The sequence below is a fragment of the Stegostoma tigrinum genome, chromosome 17 (assembly GCF_030684315.1).
Source record: "Stegostoma tigrinum isolate sSteTig4 chromosome 17, sSteTig4.hap1, whole genome shotgun sequence".
Taxonomy (NCBI): Eukaryota; Metazoa; Chordata; class Chondrichthyes; order Orectolobiformes; family Stegostomatidae; genus Stegostoma; species Stegostoma tigrinum.
Window position 1 is genome coordinate 15007077 of NC_081370.1, and position 21179 is coordinate 15028255.

The 21179-nt window shown below is 43.3% G+C and overlaps 1 protein-coding gene and 1 pseudogene across 1 annotated transcript in view; both read left to right on the top strand.

Annotated features, from left to right (window-relative positions):
* The first annotated feature begins 11005 nt into the window (after positions 1–11005).
* On the top strand, positions 11006–11927 carry LOC125459485 (heat shock protein HSP 90-beta-like; annotated as a pseudogene).
* A 604-nt stretch (positions 11928–12531) lies between these two features.
* The window catches only part of LOC125459228 (uncharacterized), a 119030-nt gene continuing 110382 nt past the window's right edge, over positions 12532–21179 (top strand). Inside the window, exon 1 of the mRNA XM_059651987.1 lies at positions 12532–12568. The gene's annotated coding sequence lies outside the window, so the exon portion shown is untranslated. The remainder of the gene's footprint in view (positions 12569–21179) is intronic.

The following is a 21179-nucleotide window of genomic DNA, read 5'->3' on the forward strand; positions in this document are numbered from 1 at the left end:
GGCCCTGGTCCGACTGAGGTCACTATTTTCCTGCGCCATCAATTATTTTTCCCCAGGTATGAAGATTGTTGAATTAGGCCTCCAGGACTTTCCCACAAGCATCCATAAAACACAGCTTCACATGTGTCAACTACCTCTACAGAAAATCCTTAACTACATAAAAAGCTAGGGAAGTGATTGCTGGGTGCCTTGCTGAGATATCTGTAACATTGATAGCCGGAGGTGAGGTTTCGGAAAACTGAAGGTTGGCTGACATGTTGCCATTATTTTAGAAAGGTGGTAAGGAAAAGCCAGGGAACTACAGTCTGGTGAGCCTGACGTCAGTGATGGGCTGTTTGTTGGAGGCGATTCCGAGAGACAGGATTTACATGTATTTGGAAAGGATCGATTAGGGATAGTTAGCATGGCTTTGTGTGTGGGAATTCGTGTATCGCTAACTTGATTTGAGTTTTTTGAAGAAGTGACGAAGTGGATTGATGAAGACAGAGCAGTGGAAGTGATCTATTTGGAGTTCAGTAAAGCATTTGACAAGATTCTGCGTGGTAGACTGGTTAATAAGCCACGAGGAATGCAGGGTAAAGTAGCCATTTTGATGCATAATTGTCTGGAAGGCATGAGACAGAGGGTGGTGGTGGAGAAGGATTGTTTTTCAGACTGGAGGCCTGTGACCAGCAGTGTGCTGCAAGGATCGATATCGGGTCCGAGATAACAAAGTGTGGAGCTGGATGAACACAGCAGGCCAAGCAGCATCTTAGAAGCACAAAAGCTGTTGTCTCGGGCCTAGACACTTCATCAGAAAAGGGGGATGGGGAGAGAGTTCTGAAATAAATCGGGAGAGAGGGGGAGGAGGATCAAAGATGGATAGAGGAGAAGATAGTCGGAGAGGAGACAGACAAGTTAAAGGGGCGGGGATGGAGCCTGTAGAGGTGAGTATAGGTGGAGAGGGGATAGGTCAGTCCGGGGAGAACGGACAGGTCAAGGAGGCAGGATGAGGTTAGTAGGTAGGAAATGCAGGTGTGGCTTGAGGTGGGAGGAGGGGATAGGTGAGAGGAAGAACAGGTTAGGGAGGTGGGGACGAGCTGGGCTGGTTTTGGGATGCAGTGGGGGTAGGGGAGATTTTGAAGCTTGTGAAATCCACATTGATACCATTGGGCTGCAGGATTCCCAAGCGGAATATGAGTTGTTGTTCCTGCAACCTTCGAGTGCATTGTTGTGGCACTGCAGGAGGCCTAGGATGGACATGTCGTCTAAGGAATGTGAGGGGGGTTTGAAATGGTTCGCGACTGGGAAGTGCAGTTGTTTATTGCGAACTGAGCGTAGGTGTTCTGCAAAGTGGTCCCCAAGTTTCCGCGTAGTTTCCCTGATGTAGAGGAAACCCCAATGGGTACAGTGGATGCAGTATACCACATTGGCAGATGTGCAGGTGAACATCTGCTTGATGCAGAAAGTTATTTTGGGGCCTGGGATGTGGGTGAGGGAGGAGGTGTGGTGGTAAGTGTAGCACTTCATGCAGTAGCAGGGGAAAGTGCCGGGTGTGGTGGGGTTGGAGGGGAGTGTGGAGCGGACAAGGAACTCCCAGAGAGAGTGGTCTCTCTGGAAGGCAGACAAGGGTGGGGATGGAAAAATGTCTTTGGTGGTGGGGTCGGATTGTAGATGATGGAAGTGTTGGAGGATGATGCGTTGTATCCAGAGGTTGGTGGGGTGGTATGTGAGGACGAGGAGGATTCTCTTTTGGTGGTTATCGTGGGTACGGGATATGAGGGACGAGTTGTGGGAAATGCGGGAGATATGGTTGAGGGTGTTCTGGACCACTGTTGGGGGGACGTTGCGGTCCTTGAAAAACGAGGACATCTGAGATGTATGGGAGTGGAATGCCTCATCCTGGAAGCAGATGCGGCGGAGGCAAAGGAATTGGGAATAGGGGATGGAATTTTTGCAGGAAGGTGGGTGGGACAAGGTGTATTCCAGGTAGCTGTGGGAGTTGGTGGGCTTGAAATGGATATCGGTTTCTAGGTGGTTGCCTGAGATGGAGACAGAGAGGTCTGGGAAGATGAGGCATGTGTTGGAGATGGTCCAGGTGAACTTGAGGTTGGGGTGGAAAGTGTTGGTGAAGTGGAAGAACTGTTCGAGCTCCTTTTGGGAGCATGAGGCAGCGCCGAAACAGTCATCGATGTAACGGAGGAACAGGTCAGGTTTAGGGCCGGTGTAGGTACGGAAGAGGGACTGTTCCAGGTAACCTACAAAGAGGCAGGCATAGCTTGAGCCCATGCGGGTACCCATGGCTACCCCCTTTGTAGGAAGTGGGAGGAATCAAAACAGATTGTTGAGGCTGAGGACGAGTTCTGGTAGGCGGATGAGGGTGTTGGTGGAGGGGGACTGGTCAGGCCTGCGGGACAGGAAGAAGCGGAGTGCCTTTAGGCGATCTGCATGGGGAATGCAGGTATATAAGGACTGGACGTCCATGGTGAATATGAGGTGTTGGGGACTGGCGAATTTGAAGTTCTGGAGGAGGTGGAGGGCGTGGGTGGTGTCATGGATGTAGGTAGGGACTTCCTGGACCAAGGGGGAGAAAATGAAGTCCAGATAGGTGGAGATGAGTTTGTTGGGGCAGGAGCAGGCAGAGCCAATGGGTCAACCAGGGCAGGCGGGTTTGTGGATTTTGGGAAGGAGATAGAAGTGGGCGGTGCAGGGTTGGGGAACAATGAGGTTGGAGGCTGTAGGTGGGAGGTCACCTGAGGTGATGAGTTTGTGGATGGCTTGGTGCTCGTGGGTGGGGTCATGATCCAGGGAGCGGTAGGAGGAGGTGTTGGAAAGTTGGCTTCTGGCCTCAGCAGTGTAGAGGTCAGTGTGCCATACTACAACTGCACCTCCCTTGTCTGTGGGTGTTATGGTGAGGTTGGACAATTCCCACAATTCGCATGGACGATGTTAACTAGCAGGGTGTCAAAGCATTTGCAATCAAACCCATTGGCTTGGCGAGCTTGACTATAACTTCGTCCACACTACCCAACCCAAACTACAATTCTTCTCAAACATAGTCAGAAAGCAAATGGGATCTTGTGGGAGACCAATTGAAAATTAAATCTTCCTGAAGTCTTTGTGATTACTCTGTAAGACTTCTGATTTCACCGGAAATTGGTTTCACACTCACAATATAGATCATGTAAGCCACTAAAGAACCCATGCATTTCAAAGATGCAGCTGGTAACACAGATAACATGGTGAATAGGGCAGAATCTGAAGATTTAATTTAGCAGTACCAGTCCCAATGAGGCAAACGTGCAGGTAAATGAGAATACTTCAAGGAAAACAGACATGCTAATTACTGAGGGTAATGAACACAAATTGCTTGTGGCAATACACAACACTGAAGAATATATCAAAGAACAGCAAAAAGTATTTCAGACCTGATAAGAGCACACTGGAATGAAAGAAACTGCAGCTCCAAGGCAGATGTCCAGGCTGAGTCGTGACACAGTAGTCTGTGGGACCAAATCCTTAAGTTATTGAGTGAACAGATGTTGGAACTTGAAACTGCCAAAACGACACAACCCTGATAAAAGAAGAAATTGTAAACAATACAGTAATTCAAGCTGAAAGTGTGAGAACTTAAAATAAGTTCCTGCTCAGATTGGGTTTTGCCGCCATAGTGTGAAGATATGATGTGGCACACATAGAGGAAAAAAACAGTATTAACAAGGCCTGTAGGAAAGTGAAGGGCCAGGAAAATTGTAATTTAAAAGTTATAATGATCATTTAAAACAGATTATCATTGATCAATTTTAAAAAATGAATGACTCAGGTCTCATACCAAAATGTTTAGTGAGATGTTGAGGTCATCTATTACAGCTGGAAAAATGCAGGAATCCTGCATTAAACTTAGAGTGGGAAAAGCCTCTAGAACAACAAAACAGCTCCAGAGATTCTGAACACAAAAGGAAAATCTTTGAAGAAGATAAATATTTAAATGCATTAAGCCAGGGCAACAGAAATGATATTGCCACGAAGATTTCATTTCAGGGATGGTGTGATATATGTTCACTGCATATTGTTATTATTTGGAATCAATTACTTGACAACAGATATACATTTCTCAAAGGCACAAACACCTAAAAGAAAAGATGAACCACTCATGCCTAACAAAAGAAATATTACATTGGATCATAAGAAGTGACTTATAAGAATGGCAGGAAAAAAAGGCAAACCTGAGGATTGTGAGCAATTTAGAACCTAGCCAAAGAGAACTGGGAAACTAGTGCAGAAAATGGAAACAGAATATGAATTTAAGCTAGTGGTGGACCGTAAATGCTCCATAAGAATGCGAAAAGAGAAAAATCAGCTAGAACAAATGTGGGCCATTTACAGATAGCGAAAAGGGAAATGGTGGATAAACTACAGAATTACTTCTTTGTCTTCACAAAAGGAAGTACAGAAAACCTCCAAGAAATACTAGAAAATCAAGAGACTTATGAACTAAGTGATAAAAATGATAAGTAATAAAGAGTTGGACTTGACTCAAGTATAGACTTGAAAAATTAACTGATTTGAAGGTTGAAAAATCATCAGGACAAGTTTCACTCTACTGTTTAAGAAGGAAGAAGATGACTGGAAAACTATAGACTTGTTTTTTGACATCAGTAGGACAGAAAATATTAGAAAGCATGTAATATCTGGACAATTTGGTAAAATTGGGCAGAGTCAATGTAAGTGTATGAAAATGAAATCATGTTTGACAATCTTGTTGGAGTTTTCTGGGAATATTATTTGTAACATATATAAATGATGACCAGTGGATGTGGCTTAGTGCAAGGGAGAAACTGAAGGAAATCAGAATTAGTAGGGAAATGATGTTGGAGAAATTGATGAGATTGAAGGCTGATAAATCCCAAGGGCCTGATAATCTACATCCTAGAGTACTTAAGGAAGTGGCCCTAGAAATAGTGGTTGCATCACTGGTCATCTTTCAAGATTCTTTAGATTCTGGAACAATCCCTACAGATTGAAGGGTAGCTAATGTAACACCTCTACTTAAAAAAATACAAAGTAGATAGAAAGCAGGGAATTGCAAACTAGTGACTCTGACATCATTAGTGGACAATACGCCACAGTCCATTATAAAAGGATTGTGCAACGAGACCTGGATATCTTTATACACCAGTTGCTGAAGGTAGGCTTCAGATTCAGCAGGTGGTAAAGAAGGCAAACAATATGTTGCCCTTCATTATGAGAGGATTTAAGAACAGAAACAGGAATGATACAAGACCTTGGTGAGACCACACTTAGAATGCTGTGTACAGTTTTGATTTTTTTTTTATCTGTGGAAGTATGTTGTTGCTCCAGAGGGAGTGCAGAAAAGATTTACAAAATTGAACTTTGTGATGGTCGGACTGATGCAGGAGGAGAAGTTGAATTGATTAGGATTATATTTTTTGGAATTCAGAAGACTGAGGGGGATCTCATAGAAACTTGTACAATCCTAACAGGACCAGACAGGTTGAATGCAGAAAGGATATTCCCAGTTGGAGTATATAACCAGTGGTCACAATATGAATACATGGGATAAACTATTTAGGACCAAGATGTGGAGAAATTTCTTAACAAGATAGTGATGAGCCTCTTGAATTCACCACCACAAAAAGCAGTTGGTGCAAAAATATTGTATGATTTCAAGAAGGAATGGAAATAGCACTTGGAGGCGAAAGGGATCAAAGAAGATGGGGGAAAGTGGGAACAGGATATTTAGTTGGATAAAAAAAACTGAGGTCTATAGCTCCAAAAGACAAATTGCTGGAGAAACTGGGAGAGTAAGCAGTTAATGCTTCAAATCCAGTGACTCTTATTCAGATCTGATAGTGGTGAGGAAACGGATGTATTTATGCCGTTAACCAGTTGGGTGGGAAAGGAGTGAGAGGATAGATAGGCTCCATCTGAAAGGGAGCTGCATGTCCTTATTCAAGATCTACTAAGAGCTAAAATGCACTTATAGCAATCAATTAGATTGACAAATGATATGTTGTCCTTCATCACCACTTGAATTTAAATCTGTTGCTGTATTTATGTGGAGCCTTGATGAGGTAGCACTGGGGTGTTGCATACAGTTTTGGTCATCTTCTCTAAGGAAAGGTAGAGGGAGTACTATGGATGGTCATTGGATTATTCCTGGATGTTGGTATTGGCTTATGAGGAAAGATTTTTTTTGTTCATTTAGGAGATGTGGGTATCACTGACTAGGCCAGAAATCATTGCCCATTGCTAATTGTCCTTCTCAAGGTGGTGAGCTGTCTCAAACCATTGCAGCCCATTTGGTGTATGTGGACTTACAGTGCCAACATGGTGCCAGTTAAGGAGGCTGCTTTGTCCTGGATAGTGTCGAGCTTGTTGAGTATTATTGGAGCTGTGCTCATACAGGCAAGTGGGAAGTATTCCATTACAATTCTGATTTGTGCCTTATAGATGGTGGATAGGCTTTGGGGAATCAGGAGGTGAGCTATTTGCTGCTCTTTGATGTCATATTCAGTCAAATGCAGCCTTGATGTCAAGGGCAATCACTCTCACCTTATCTCTGGAATTAAGCTCTTTTGCCCATGTTTAAACTGAGGCTGTACTGAAGTCAAGAGCTGAGTGGCCCAGGCAGAGCCTGAGCTGATTATCACAACAGGTTATTGCTAAACAAGTGCTGCTTGATACCTCTGTTTATGGCACATTTCATCGCATTACTAATGATTGAGATGGGATGGTAATTGCCCATGTTGGATTTGACCTGCTTTTTGTGAACAGGACTTACCCGGGCAATTTTCCACATTGTCAGGTAGATGTCAGTGTTGTAACTGTACTGGAACAGCTCGGTTAGGCGTACAGCATGTTCTGGTGCACAAGCCTTCAGTGTTATTTCCGGAATGTTGTCAGGCTCCATAGCCTTTGCAGTATCCTAGGCTCCAACTGTTTCTTGATATCACATGGGGTGAATCACTTTAGCTGAAGACCAGCATCTGCGATACTGAGGACCCCTGGATATTCCATCTGCCACCTCAAGCTGAAGATTGCTGTGAATGCTTCAACCTTATCTTTTGGACTGATGCGCTGGGCTTCTCCATCATTGGGGTGGGGATATTTGTGGAGTCTCCTCCTCCAGTGAATTATTTAATTGTCCACCACTAGGGACGGGCCATAAATGCTGAACAGCTAGCGATGTCCACGTCCCATGTTTCACGAGCAATTAAAAATAATGATAAAAATTCATGACTGTTGCGGCTGCACTGCAGAGCCTAGATCTGGCCCAACGTTTTTGGGATCGCTTAGCTCTATCACTTGCTGCTTATGCTGTTTAACACACAAGTCGACCTGTTTGGTAGCTTCACCAGGTTGACACCTCATTTTTTAAGTATGCCTGGGCTGTTCCTGTCATGCCCTCCTGCACTCTTTTTTGAATTGGAGATCCCCTAACTTAATGATAATGGTTCAGTGGGGGATAGATTGTGTTGGAGTATGATTCAGCTGCTGTTGATGGCACACAGTTCCTAATCGACACCTAGGCTTAAGTTACTAGATCTGGACAAAGTTTTTCCCATTTAGCACCATAATAGTTCCACTCAATATGATAGAGATTATTTTCAATGTGAAAGCCTCACTTTGTCTCCACAAGGACCATGTAGTAGTCAGTCTTACTGATATTGTAATGGATAGATGCATCTGCAGCAGATAGATGGATGAGGAGTATGTTTTTCCCTCTTGTTGATTCCCTCACTATGTAATGTCTGTTAGACTAGCAGTTATGTCCAACCAGCTCGATCAAAAGAGCTGCTGAACCACTCCTGGAGGTGGACATGGGAATCCCCCACCAGAGAACATACGTGCTTTTGAGACGCTCGCTCCTCCCTTCAAGTCGTGTTCAACTTGGAGGAGTACTGATTCATTGGACGAGAACAGGGGTTGAGGGGTGTGGTATTTGGTATTCAGCAGGAGGTTTCCTTGATGCCAGTAAGAGTTCATGGGGTTTGGAGTTGATTTTGAGGAATCCCTGGACAACTCTCATCTGACTGTTTACTACTGTGCTGCGACTTCTGCTGTGTTTGTCCTGCCGGTGGAACAGGACTTACCGAGGGATAGCAATGATGTCATGGTCTGTAAGGTTTGATTCTGTGAATATGACTGTCAGGCTGTAGATTTACTAGTCTATACAACAGCCCTCCCAATATTGACACGAGACCCCCCCCCACCACGTGCTGGTAGGGAATACTGCACAGAGTTAAGTGGGCTGCGTTTGCATTCATCATTTGCAGTGCCTCAGTTGGTATCAGGTATTCATTCATTTATTTAGAATTTTTAGTGGTTTGATCTAATGAATGGCTTGCTACACTATTTAAGAGGTCAGGTACATTACTGTGGATCTTCAATTGCGTGAAGGCCAGATGGCAAACCTCTTTCCCTGAAGAATATTAGTGAACCAACATGAGTTTTTACAACAACCAACAATACTTTCGCGGGCATCATTCAACTTTTAATTCTAGATTTTTTTTCTAAAATCCAAATTCTACCACTTGCTGTGGTTGGATTCAAATCCATGTTCTCAGAGATTTACCTGGGTCCCTGGATTAATAGCCCAGTACCATTATGTCATCATCTCCCCTAAATATCATTAATATAAAAATTAATGTAATATAAAATATCACTGTACGCTGAGGTACTTCGGCACCTTTCCCAGCAGAAAATACATTTAAAATATTAAGGCTAAGTGATGTACATTCCTAAATGCATAAATACATAGATAAAGTGGTCTTTAAAATAAAGTAAAATAGAAAATACTGAAGAAATACAATCAAAATGTAAATATTGTAAATACTTTAAAATTATGCTTGACGGATGAGGCTTTAAACTAGCAGGCTCCACCTAGTTGCAGAAGTTGGTTAGTACAGGCAGAACTGCTGGCACTGATCAATTTCTGATACCAGGCAGGGCCCAAAATATCTGCGAATTCAGAATAGGAGCCAGGAGAGATGTGGGTACTGGAGAGTTTAAATGTTAGAACAAAGGTTGGGAACAGGAGCTGGTTTGTTAATGGACAGGGGTACAGGGACCGAAGTCAGGAGAAGAATTAGGAAAACAGGAACTTCAGGGCTGAGTGGCAGCAGAAGCATGGGAAAAGTCTTAAGAGAAGGTGAACCTCAGTAAAGGAACTCTGCAGAAAACAATGTGCTTTCACCATTTTACAAATTATATCAAAGAGAACCAGTGTTAACTGAGTAGACTTTATATTGGGACTTACTATAGGCTATTTACAAACTAGCGTTGTTTCATTGTTTAGTGATCTACCTTAGCTATATTTAAAGGTCAATTTTATCAATTACATACTGAATTAAAGCTGAGTGAGATAATGTTTTTTTAAAATTATAAATTGATTTATGTTGCACTAACTAACAATGTAGAAGAATGAAACTGATCAAGTAATGTTCTTTCATTAGAACTGTTTGACCGTAAATCTGAAGCAACAGGCCAAATCTTCCAGTCTCCAAATCATCAGAAACCAGCTGTTATGACTATTATCATGGACAAGAGGGAAAGCTGAATTGAATTGTTCCTACTGCCCTCCTCCTCTATCTGTTAATATAATTGTTTTTCTAATCTTATTCTCTTTTCTATTTTAAAATCAGGCAGCTGCATGTTTCCCTGTTTGTGAAGTCCAATTTACAATGATTCACAGCAATTCTTTAGGATTAAAACAACATACGGTTCATTATCACATCGAAAACTCAGGGGGATTGATTTGTAAAGCACATTCACACAAACGTGCAGCCAAAAAAGGAGAAGGGAGAGAAGTTAAAACATAAACAATTTACTTAAAATCAGTGATGTCAGAATCAGTTCACATAAATTTGAATCCAGTAAGTCAATGTCAAGTTCAGTTCTTTCAGTTGCTTGTGAACACAAGTGTTCAGCCCAACCAAGTCTCACCACTCCTTCCCCCACACCCGCTCCGCCCCCAACCTGCCTGACTACTCCCACAACTTGACTTGACTATCCTTCCTCAGTGATAGTAAGAACTGCCGATGCTGGAGTCAGAGATAACACAGTCTGGAGCTGGAGGAACACCGTCTACCTGCACTCACCTATCACCATCCCACCTACCTTCCCTAGTCCCACCCCTCCTGTATTTATTTCAGATCTCCCTTTTCCATCCCCCATTTCTGAAGAAGGGTCCCGACCTGAAAATTCAGCTTTCCTGCTCCTCTGATGCTGCCTGGCCTGCTGTGTTCCTGCAGCTCCACACTGACTATCCTTCCTAATCTGACTTCCCCTCCTCCTGACAACTCTCCAAACCCACTGACTCTCCCAGCTTGACTGTCCTCACCAACTAGCCACCCACACGCTTAAACAGTTCACCTGTCAACACACTTAAACACTCTTCACTGTTGCCATGCTGGGGAGATGTAAAATGCACATCCTCAGGCACTGGCTGGAGATTAAGGTGCAGGAAATTTTCTCAATATTTTTCCAATACACAACCCTTGTGTTGGTTCTAACTGGTTTCCCTGAACCTTCTGCAGCCAATAGCCGCTGTTCAATTGTTTGGGCCACTTTTCCGTCAGGCCCAATTTCTCTATGTATCAATTTGGAATGTCCAATTTTGGGCCTGTTGTTGCTTGACCACATTATATTTCTGTGTAAACCAGGATCAGAAGAATCTGGAAGAAATGCACAGAGGCATGAGGTGGTAAAATTTACAAAGCGCAGCAGCAAACTGCTTGTCGTTGACACTGTTCAGATGGTTCAAGCCAACGCTTCACGCTCCACAAATGCTGCTTATCATAGTCCTTGTTTCCACATTTTGTGTTTACATCTTTCAGATTATTCTCATCATTTAGGTTTTGTATCCATATGTATCTGGCCTGTCTAAAGTCACCAATCTATACTAAATGATTTGTTATTAGCACACACTTGCTGTACATTTATTCATGCCATAGACAGAAATGGAGCTGGGTTTAACTTTGTCTAGAGTCAGAAATGACAAATGGCAGCAGTCATGAAATATTTGCTTTTCTCTGCTGAGGGCCAGTTGGATTTCTGTGCCCTTTTGTTCATTCCCAGATGCACTTTGAGAACAAGAAGAAGAACTTCAAAAATTGCTCACAGAGTCTTCATCATGGACAGCTGTGAAGTGCTGATTCCAAGCTACCTCAGCTTTGTCCATGGTATGGTGGCCTCCGAAGACCTGCTCTTGAATATTTCAGAGCTACTGGAAACTTCACAAGCAGTTCTCAAAGAATCTCAAACCTAGTATCCAAGACGACTTTCAGAATTGCAAGTAGCTGTCTGAACTGCTGCATTGCTACACCTCAGAATGTGAAGATGAACTCACACTATCGACAGACTATGTCTCAGCGTGAAGGCAAACCAAAAGTGTATAGAGGTGGTTTGCATGACAGTGTCTAATGATGAATATTGTATGAAGCAGTTGAAGCAGTTTGTTGATAAGCAGCTCATCTCTGTCTCGAAGGAATGCTTTGAACTGCCCAAGGATGAAGAAGATAGGAAACATGAAGACCAAACAAAGTATGACAATTTGTGCAAGCTTATGAAGGACAAGAAAGTGGAGAAGGCGACTGACTGTTTCCAACCGGCTTGTATCCCCATGCTGTGTTGTGACCGCAACTATGGCCAGACTACAAACATGGAGAGCTTCATGAAGGTTCAGCTTCTGAGAGACAATTCGACGGTGGGTTATATGATGGCCAAGACGCCCCTGGAGATCAACCTTGACCACTCAATTGTGCACACCCTGAGAAAGTTAGGCCAAGGTAGACAACAATGACAAAGTTGTGAAGGATTTTGTCACCTTGCTGTTTGAGACTGCACTGTTATCCTTGAGGTTCTCATTGGATGAATCTCAAACATACTCAAACCATATCCATCAAATGATTGAGTGTCAATAATTCATAGAATCCCTACAATGTGGAAGCAGGTCATTTGACCAATCGAGTCCACACCAACATGCTGAGGAAGCATCCCACCCTATGCCTGTAACCCCATATTTCCCATGGCTAACCCTGCTGATCCCTCCACCACTACAGGATCCCCACACATCCGTGATCCCTCCTTCACCTGGGATCTCCAGGTGCCTCAATCCCTACTGCACCCTGGGATCTTCAGACCCCCCAATCCCTAGCCCACCCCGGGATCCCTGATCCTTCCCCAACCCTGGCATCGTCAGACCCCCGATCTCTCCCCCACCTTTGGGATCGCCAGACCCTCTCATCCCTCTTCCACCCTGGGATCTCGGATTCTCCATCATCTGCAGTTCCCATTGTCTCTGATTCCTCCACCACTCTAGTATAAACAGACATCCCTGATTCCTTCGCCAAGTGGATCTCCAGTTCACCCTCCTCTCTCCCCTCCCCCATCCCTATCCCACCGTGGAATCTCCAGAAGCCCCGATCCCTCTCCCATCCTTGGATCTCCAAACCCCGGTGAACCCCCGCCCCACCGTCCGCAACACTCTCGCGGCACCGCTCGGGCCGGGTCTGGAAGAGGCGGTTCCTCAGGCTCGAGCCGCGGGGGCAGTTAGACGACGGAGGTAGGGGTGCGGGGTGGGCAGAGTAACCGTCACCGCTCGCCTGAGGGGGCAGGGAGACAGAGAGACCGGTGAGGGGATCTGGGGGCGGGAGTGGGAAAGGTGGGGCAGGGAGGGGAGTTGAGGGTGAGGAGAGAGCCTGGAGAGTGGGGCCGGGGTAAGGAGGGGAGAGCAGTCGGGGAGTGGCGGAGATGTGTGTGTGTGTGAGCAAGGTGGGGGATGGGGGAATTGAAGAGGAAGTGTGGGAGTAAAATGGGGAAGAGGGAGGGAGATGGGAATTTACAGAGTGTGTGTGAGAGAAAGAAATTGAGAGTCTGAGAGAGGAGAGGGCATGTGTGATATTGGAGGTTGGGGAATGATGAGTTGGAGGATGAAGCATATAGTGATGGCACAGGGCAAGTAATTTGAGTGACTGTACAGGGAGTGAGGGGCAGTGGATAATTGACAGAGCACAATAGCGTGAACATGTTACCAGTACCATTGCCAGTGTCATGGCAACTTGGGGTGAATGATTTTAAAGCTTTCCTTTCTGAGCAGAAATTCAATATGTACTTTTTTGTCTACAAGCTGTGTTGATAATCTGTGATTCTTTGTGGAACAGTTTCAAGAGCAGTAGTAAAATCAGGACGCGCAAGAATCGGTCAAAGCATTAAGCACAATGTCAACTGTGTCAAAGGTTGTGAGGGGCTGGCTGGTGGGAGACAAAATGGAGTTATAGTTACAATCAGATCAGCAATGTTTTTGGTGAATGGCAGAGCAAATTCAGTTGGATTCATGGCCAATTCCTTCCGTTAGGCTTTCTGGTTGCATATGTCACTATGTATGGCATGGCAGTTACTTGATCACAAGAAGAAATGGTGTATGAAGTACCGGACACAATAAAGTTAAAAGGAAAAAGTGGACAAAAATATAGCATTCTGACAATGAGAGAAATAATAACAATAGGTCAAAAGCTAAACTACAAGAATCACAAAAAGATGTGAAAAGAAATGTATAGGCGTTATTAAATAAATGCAGTGAAAAGAAATTGCTTGTGAGTAATGTGAATCCCCTCAAAAACTGAAATCAGTGAATCAATATAATGATGAGCAGACATTGAACAATTACTTTGTGTCAGTATTTTCAGTTGAAGAAGAAGATAACATCCTGGACATCTGAAGAAAAGCAATATTGAATCAGGGACTCAGCAAAGTTAATACTGGCAAAATAACAGTAGCAAAGAAAATATTGGTATAGATTGTGACAAGTCCTCAGGACCAGATGAATTCCATCTTAGTGTTTAAAAAAAAGTGAGTATATTGCCAAAGTCTTAATTCACGTTGCGGGTTCTTCCCCACCCACAGTCTCAGTGTTTGCCCCCTCCATCTTTACAGCCTATTTATCCAACCCCTCATCTTGCAGGCTGTTTGTTTCCGCCATCCTCCCCTGGCAGATGGAACACCTGATGGATAGAGCCCAAGTTCACCTACTTTTTTATCCTTTACTTTCTAACTTACCTTTCTTTCTGATCCTTCAATCACAAGCTGCTTCCTGTCTGAATTTGTTGTAGATAGCTTCACTATGAGCTTCTCAACAGAAGCATGGGAGAGAACCAAACTATGATTGGAGAAGCACTAATTATATACATACAATTTAGGGGGTTGAGATTCCTCTGACTGATCACTTCCCCCCACCATGGATTTTTCTGACATTTCAAGGCCATGAGAGTAAATTCACCCACCTGCCTCTGTGTTTTAAGCCCTGCTGAGGATCTCAAGAGGAGGCCGAGATGATTCTAAATGCTTCAGTCTTGCATTTTGCACTGATATGCTGGGCTCCAGCATCTTTGAAGATGGGGATATTATGGAACCTCAATATTCGGTTAGTTTTCTCATTATCAAGCATTATTCATGACTTGGCAGAGTTAGCATGTCAGGTCAGTGACTCTTCTCCAGAACTGATGGTAGCTAGGAAAAGGAGGTAAATATGATGAAAGCAGGGATTTAGAAGGCGGATAAAGGAGTAGGCGATAGGTGGAGATGGAAGCAATTGGGAAGAAAGACAAAGGTATGAATACTGGTCAGCTAGAAAAGAGAACAGCTGCTAAAAGGTCAACTATAAGTAGGTGAAAATTGGTTGGTTGTGCTGAAAGCAATCTGTGTGGTGACAAGGTCTGGGGTGTGGTGGTAGCTCAAGGACATAGAAGAACGTGTTCAGACCCTAAAACTGTTGAACTCAGTGTTGTGTCCTGAAGGCTGCAGGTTCTCCAAGTGTTAAATAAAATGTTCTTCCAGGTTATGCTGAGCTTCACTGGTGCATGTAACAGGCCTGAAACAGAGATCAGTTCTGATGAAGGGTCACTGGACTTGAAACATTAACTCTGTTTTATCTCCATAGATATTGCCAGACCTGCTGAGTTTTTGACTAACTTTTAAAAAGCACATTTTGGAATTAAAAGTTCTATATGTCTTCAACATGTGATCTGGGGTCATGGTGTCTGGTCATGATATTTTACAAAGATGCTTGGTAGACCTTCTACTACTTTGAGGGACAAACACCTTACTTCTGCAGCAGACATGTTTTTTTTCCTTTTGTCATTCATGGATATTAGGATCACTGAGTGGTGCAGAATTTACTACTTCAGTGACAGAGAAGGAATCTCCATACAGATTCCAAGTCAGGATATGTGTAACTTGGAGGCACCTGCAGGCGATGGGGTCCCATCTTTCTGCTGCCCTTGTCCCTCCAATTTGTCCTTCCAGGTGGTAGAGTTTACAGGTTTGGAAGATGCTATTGCAGTAGCCCTAGGTGAGTTGCTGCAGTGCATCATTTAACCTCTTGTATTCTAATGTGTAGATCATTAAAACCAAATCAACATAATTTTTGGCACAGTACTTTAGGGATTACTATCAACATCTTAATGACAAAATATATAAAAATGCAATTTCAGTCATAAATATAGACCACTTGTGCATTAACACATTCTGTTTTCAATTACTAGATATGATAATTGTCTTATAATTTTTAAAAAATGATATTTAGGAATCAATTTTCTTGAATCCTTTTCTAATATTTTTCTTTCCTTCATTCATATAAGGTTGATGTTTCAATAAGGCTGTAACAGCTGAAGATGAATTGTATCAGTTTTTTATTGATTTTTTCTGTGATGAGCATCTCATGCGTCAGTCTTGTAGTGGTAAGCAATATGTGTAACAAGAGTACTGTTTATTGATGTGTTTTTAATTATTTTTGTAATGCATTATTATTTTAATGCAGGTGGACAATTCGATGTCACCCATAATTCAAGGTTTGTTTCCTCTATAGATATTAGTTTCTAAGTATTTTCAGAATCAAAGATGAATTGGTTACATCACATCATGCACATTTAAACCAAATAATAACAAACCAAAAACATGAATTGTTTAGCTTATACTAGATTAATATGTTTTGAGTAGTGAATTGTCTAATCAAGGAACAAGTGACAGTATTCATTAATGAAAATGATAAACCTATTATCAAAGCTTTATTGTTTTGCTTTGTTGGTCTGTAGGGAATTGGGGATAATCCTCTAAGTTGATACTGGTAGCAAGTAATCAGACATTCAAGAATAACTGGATGAAAAGGACAGGAATGTGAATATAATTGTAATTCATTTGAACAGCCTTAGGATAAATTTTACATCCTATGGGTTTATGTTTTAGATTTGATATTTGTTGGTGACCGTCATTTATAAGTATCTTCCTTTCCTTGAATCCTTGATCCATTTACAAAATGTATGAAGAATGAACTTGTATTTATTTATGCAGAGATAATGGGAACTGCAGATGCTGGAGAATGTGACATAACAAAGTGTGGAGCTGGATGAACATAGCAGGCCAAGCAGCATCTTAGGAGCACAAAAGCTGACGTTTCGGGCCTAGACCCTTCATCAGAAAAGGGGGATGGGGAGAGGGTTCTGAAATAAATAGGGAGAGAGGGGGATGCGGATCGAAGGTGGATAGAGGAGAAGATAGCTGGAGAGGAGACAGACAAGTTAAAGAGGCGGGGATGGAGCCTGTAGAGGTGAGTATAAGTGGGGAGGTAGTGAGGGGATAGCTCAGTCTGGGGAGGACGGACAGGTCAAGGCGGTGGGATGAGGTTAGGAGATAGGGAATGGAGGTGCGGCTTGCAGTGGGAGGAGGGGATAGGTGAGAGGAAGAACAGGTTAGGGAGGCAGGGACGAGCTGGGCTGGTTTTGGGATGCAGTAGAGGGAGGGGAGATTTTGAAGCTTGTGAATAATTCATCCACTTCACCAAAACCTTCCAAGCCAACCTAAAGTTCACCTGGACAATGTCCAACACATCCATCCCCTTCCTGGAATTCTTGTCTCCATCTCAGGCAACCACCTAGCAACCAATATCCATTTCAAGCCCCCCGACTCCCACAGCTATCTGGAATACACCTCCTCCCACCCACCGTCCTGCAAAACTTCCATCCCCTATTCCCAATTGCTTCGCCTCTGCCGCATCTGCTCCCAGGATGAGGCATTCCACTCCCATACGTCCCAGATGTCCTCATTCTTTGAGGACCACAACTTCCCCCTCCCCCACAGTGATCGAGAACACCCTCGACCGTGTCTCCCGCATTTCCTGTAACTCATTCCTCACACCCAGTCCCCGCAATAACTGGCAAAGAGAATCCCCCTCGTCCTCGCATACCACCCCACCAACCTCCGGATACAACGCATCATCCTCCGACACTTTCACCATCTCCAATCCGACCCCACCACCAAAGGCATTTTTTCCATCCCCACCCTTGTCTGCCTTCCGGAAAGACCACTCTCTCTGGGACTCCCTTGTCCCTCCACACTCCCATCCAACTCCACCACACCCGGCACTTTCCCCTGCAACTGCAGAAAGTGCTACACTTGCACCCACACCTCCTCCCTCACCCACATCCCAGGCCCCAAGATGACTTTCCACATCAAACAGATGTTCACCAGCACATCTGTCAATGTGGTATATTGCATCCTCTGCACCCGTTGTGGCTGCCTCTACATTGGAGAAACCAAGCGGAGGCTTGGGAACCACTTTGCGAACACCTACGCTTGGTTCGCAACAAACAATTGCACCTCCCAGTCACGAACCATTTCAACTCCCCCTCGCATTCCTTAGACAACATGTCCATCCTGGGCTTCCTGCAGTGCCACAATGATGCCACCCGTAGGTTGCGGGAACAGCAACTCATATTCCACTAAGGAACCCTGCAGCCCAATGGTATCACTGTGGATTTCACAAGCTGCAAAATCTCTCCATCCATCACTGTGTCCCAAAATCAGCTCAGCTCGTCCCTGCCTCCCTAACCTATTCTTCCTCTCACCTATCTCCTCCTCCCACCTCAAGCTGCACTTCCATTCCCTATCTCCTAACCTCATCCGGCCTCCTTGACCTGTCCGTCCTCCCCAGACTGACCAATCCCCTCGCTACCACCCCACTTATACTCACCTCTACAGGCTCCATCCCCGCCCCTTTAACTTGTCTGTCTCCTCTCCACCTATCTTCTCCTCTATCCACCTTCGATCCGCCTCTCCCTCTCTCCCTATTTATTTCAGAACCCTCTCCCCATCCCCATTTTCTGATGAAGGATCTAGGCCCGAAACGTCAGCTTTTGTGCTCCTAAGATGCTGCTTGGCCTGCTGTGTTCATCCAGCTCCACACTTTGTTATCTTGCATTTATTTATATAGCATTTTTCACAAACACATGTTTTAAAAGCGAATAAGTAATTTCTGTTATAACCATAGTCAGCAATTTGTGTATGGTAAAGTCTCGTACACTGTTCTGTGGTTTTGAACAGATAATGCAATTTGGCAAAGTTGTTTGAGCAATAGAGTCAAGACAATCCTGACTCCTTAAAGTACTGGTGTGAGATCTTTTATATCCACCTGAGAGGCCAGAAGGGGCTATTACCACTGCATGGGGATATTAGTCTAGATTATGGACTAGTCTTTAAGATGATATTGAGACGTCTCACTCAAAAAGCAAGAGTGCTAACACTGAAGAAGAGACGAATCTAGTGAAATACTTCGGCTAGCTCCTGTTATAGTAAATGCTATACACTAAAGAGTATAAAATATTTGTTTCTTTTCTTACCTTGCTGTCCCTGTTTATGTTGCTGCCCTAACCTGTATGGATTTTTACTGATCAGGAAATGCACCCATTCATATTCCATTCGCATTTGGTGCAGAAATGATTTCTTGGGACTGCATGGTTTAGCAATGCTGCATCAAAAGAAAATGAAGTATTGAATCAAAAGGGTGTTTTGAATGTATTGATTTTTCTTCTGGCACTGTTCATAGGTAATATATTAGTTATGCACATAAAATGGGGACATAGGTAAAAATACAAGCTGTGAAGTCTGCACAAGAACTATGAGGCATTGCAACTACAATGATCAAGAAGATTTTATTGATATTAAGATCCTAAATGGATAGAAAGATGGAGAAATAAAACAACATCCGAGGGTTGTTTCAACCTTGGCTTTCTCTTCACCTCTCTAGTAATTTTGCCATTAGGCTTGTAGGTTGTCAGACTTTATGACTTAATTAACAGGACACACAATTAACTTTATTTTCCCATTTGTTTGAGTTTTCTGTTTTGTGTACTTGTTGATTGTTTTCCACTGTTCTTCAGTGTTGCCTGTTCTCCAATGCAGGCAACAACTTCAGCCTTATAATCAGAAAAAAAGTACTGAAGCAATGTATAAGCTTGCTTCAGGAAAGACCAAACCTGCACCAAAATTTTCAGTCTATGACCAGAACTTATCAGCAGTGGATGAGTTTACTTTTCTTTCCAACTGACTGTTTCATGCTAATGACAAGATGTGGAAGAATTATAGCTTTCAGCAGATGTCTACCTACTAAACTGTACGGCAATGGTCCTACAATGGTATTCATTACAATTAGATTAGATTAGATTCCCTACAGTGTGGAAACAGGCCCTTCGGCCCAACAAGTCCACACCGCCCCTTGATATATCCCACTCAGATCCATCCCCCTATAACCCACACACCCCTGAATACTATGGGCAATTTAGCATGGCCAATCCACCTAGCCTGCACATCTTTGGATTGCGGGAGGAAACCGGAGCACCGGGAGGAAACCCACCCAGACACGGGGAGAATGTGCAAGCTCCGCACAGACAGTTGCCTGAGGCTGGAATTGAACCTCGGTCCCTGGTGCTGTGAGGCTGCAGTGCTAACCGCTGAGCCATCGAGCCGCCTACTTTTCTATTAGAGCCGTAACTTCTCTATTAGAGCCGTAACTTCTCTATTAGAGCCGTTTGGATCAGGAATACCTGCAAATTTCCCTTCCTCAATTTTGGCCAGAGGAAACTGGAATTGAGTATATGTAACCTGGATCCAGGGATCACAATGAGACCCCACCCAAAAGGAAGAGAGTCAGTCAAGGATGTTATCTTCTTCCGATAGTCCGAAGCATTTTAATTAGCCATATTGTAATTTTCCTGTATATTGTGAATATCAGTGTGGAATATCTCAGAAAATACTCACCACCAAGAAAATAGGAGTTGGGTTTGCTGAGCTTTTGAAGATTAGATGAGAACTTAAATTTTAAATCCTCATAAAATACTGTTATAAGAAAGCATGCAATTTTGGTAATTAGACTAAGTGCAAATTGCCAAGCCAAATAATATTGTGGACAGAAAAGATAACCAATTCATATGTCTAGAAGAGGGTCTAAACATCAAACTGTATATAATGCAAACAAGAAAAGCAAGGATGTGCATTAAACATCGAACTAATATGACCTTGAGAATGAGACCTACTAGGCTTCAGAGCGAATCTGAAAATAACGTGCCCAATGTCAACGATTGCCCTGAACAAATCTAATAGTTTAAGTTATGTTAAAATTTATATTTTTTTTTGTTGTGAAATGAAACAGAAATGTGGAAGATGTCATTTGTTCAATAATGGATCATCCCTAATTATTGCTTAGAATTAGGTAAGAGGGTGTTCCTTGTAATTAGGTCACCTATTCAGTTTCCTAGAAGTATACTTATTGAATTTATTGTTGAAAAACCAGAGCTCAGCAACAGTGATGTTTCTCAACCTGAGATAGTAATATTACCAGTAAGATTATAAGTCTTGAGAGAGTCTAGTGTTCTTTTATTTCTTATATTCTACGTACATGATTTGGATGAAAATGTAGTTGGCTTAATTAGTAAGTTTGCGGACAATACCAATATTGGTGGAGTTGTGCATAGTGTGGAAGTTTGTCAGAGAATACAGCAGGATGTAGATCAATTGGAAGTATGGGCAGAAAAATGGCAGATGGATTTTAATCTGGACAAATGTGAGGTGATGCAGCTGCTGTTGTTATTGGTGTTGGTGTGGATCCTGCTGCTTTTGTCATTGGTGATGGTGTCAATCCTGCTGCTGTTGAGGTTGGTGTGGGTCCTGCTGCTGTTGATGTTGTGTGGATCCTGCTGCTGTTGGTGTTGTGTGGATCCTGCTGCTGTTGGTATTGGTGTAGATCCTGCTGGTGTAGGTCTTGGTGTGGATCCTGTTACTGTTGTTATTGGTGTTGGTGTGGATCCAGCTGTTATTGGTGTTGGTGTTGATCCTGCTGGTGTTGGTCT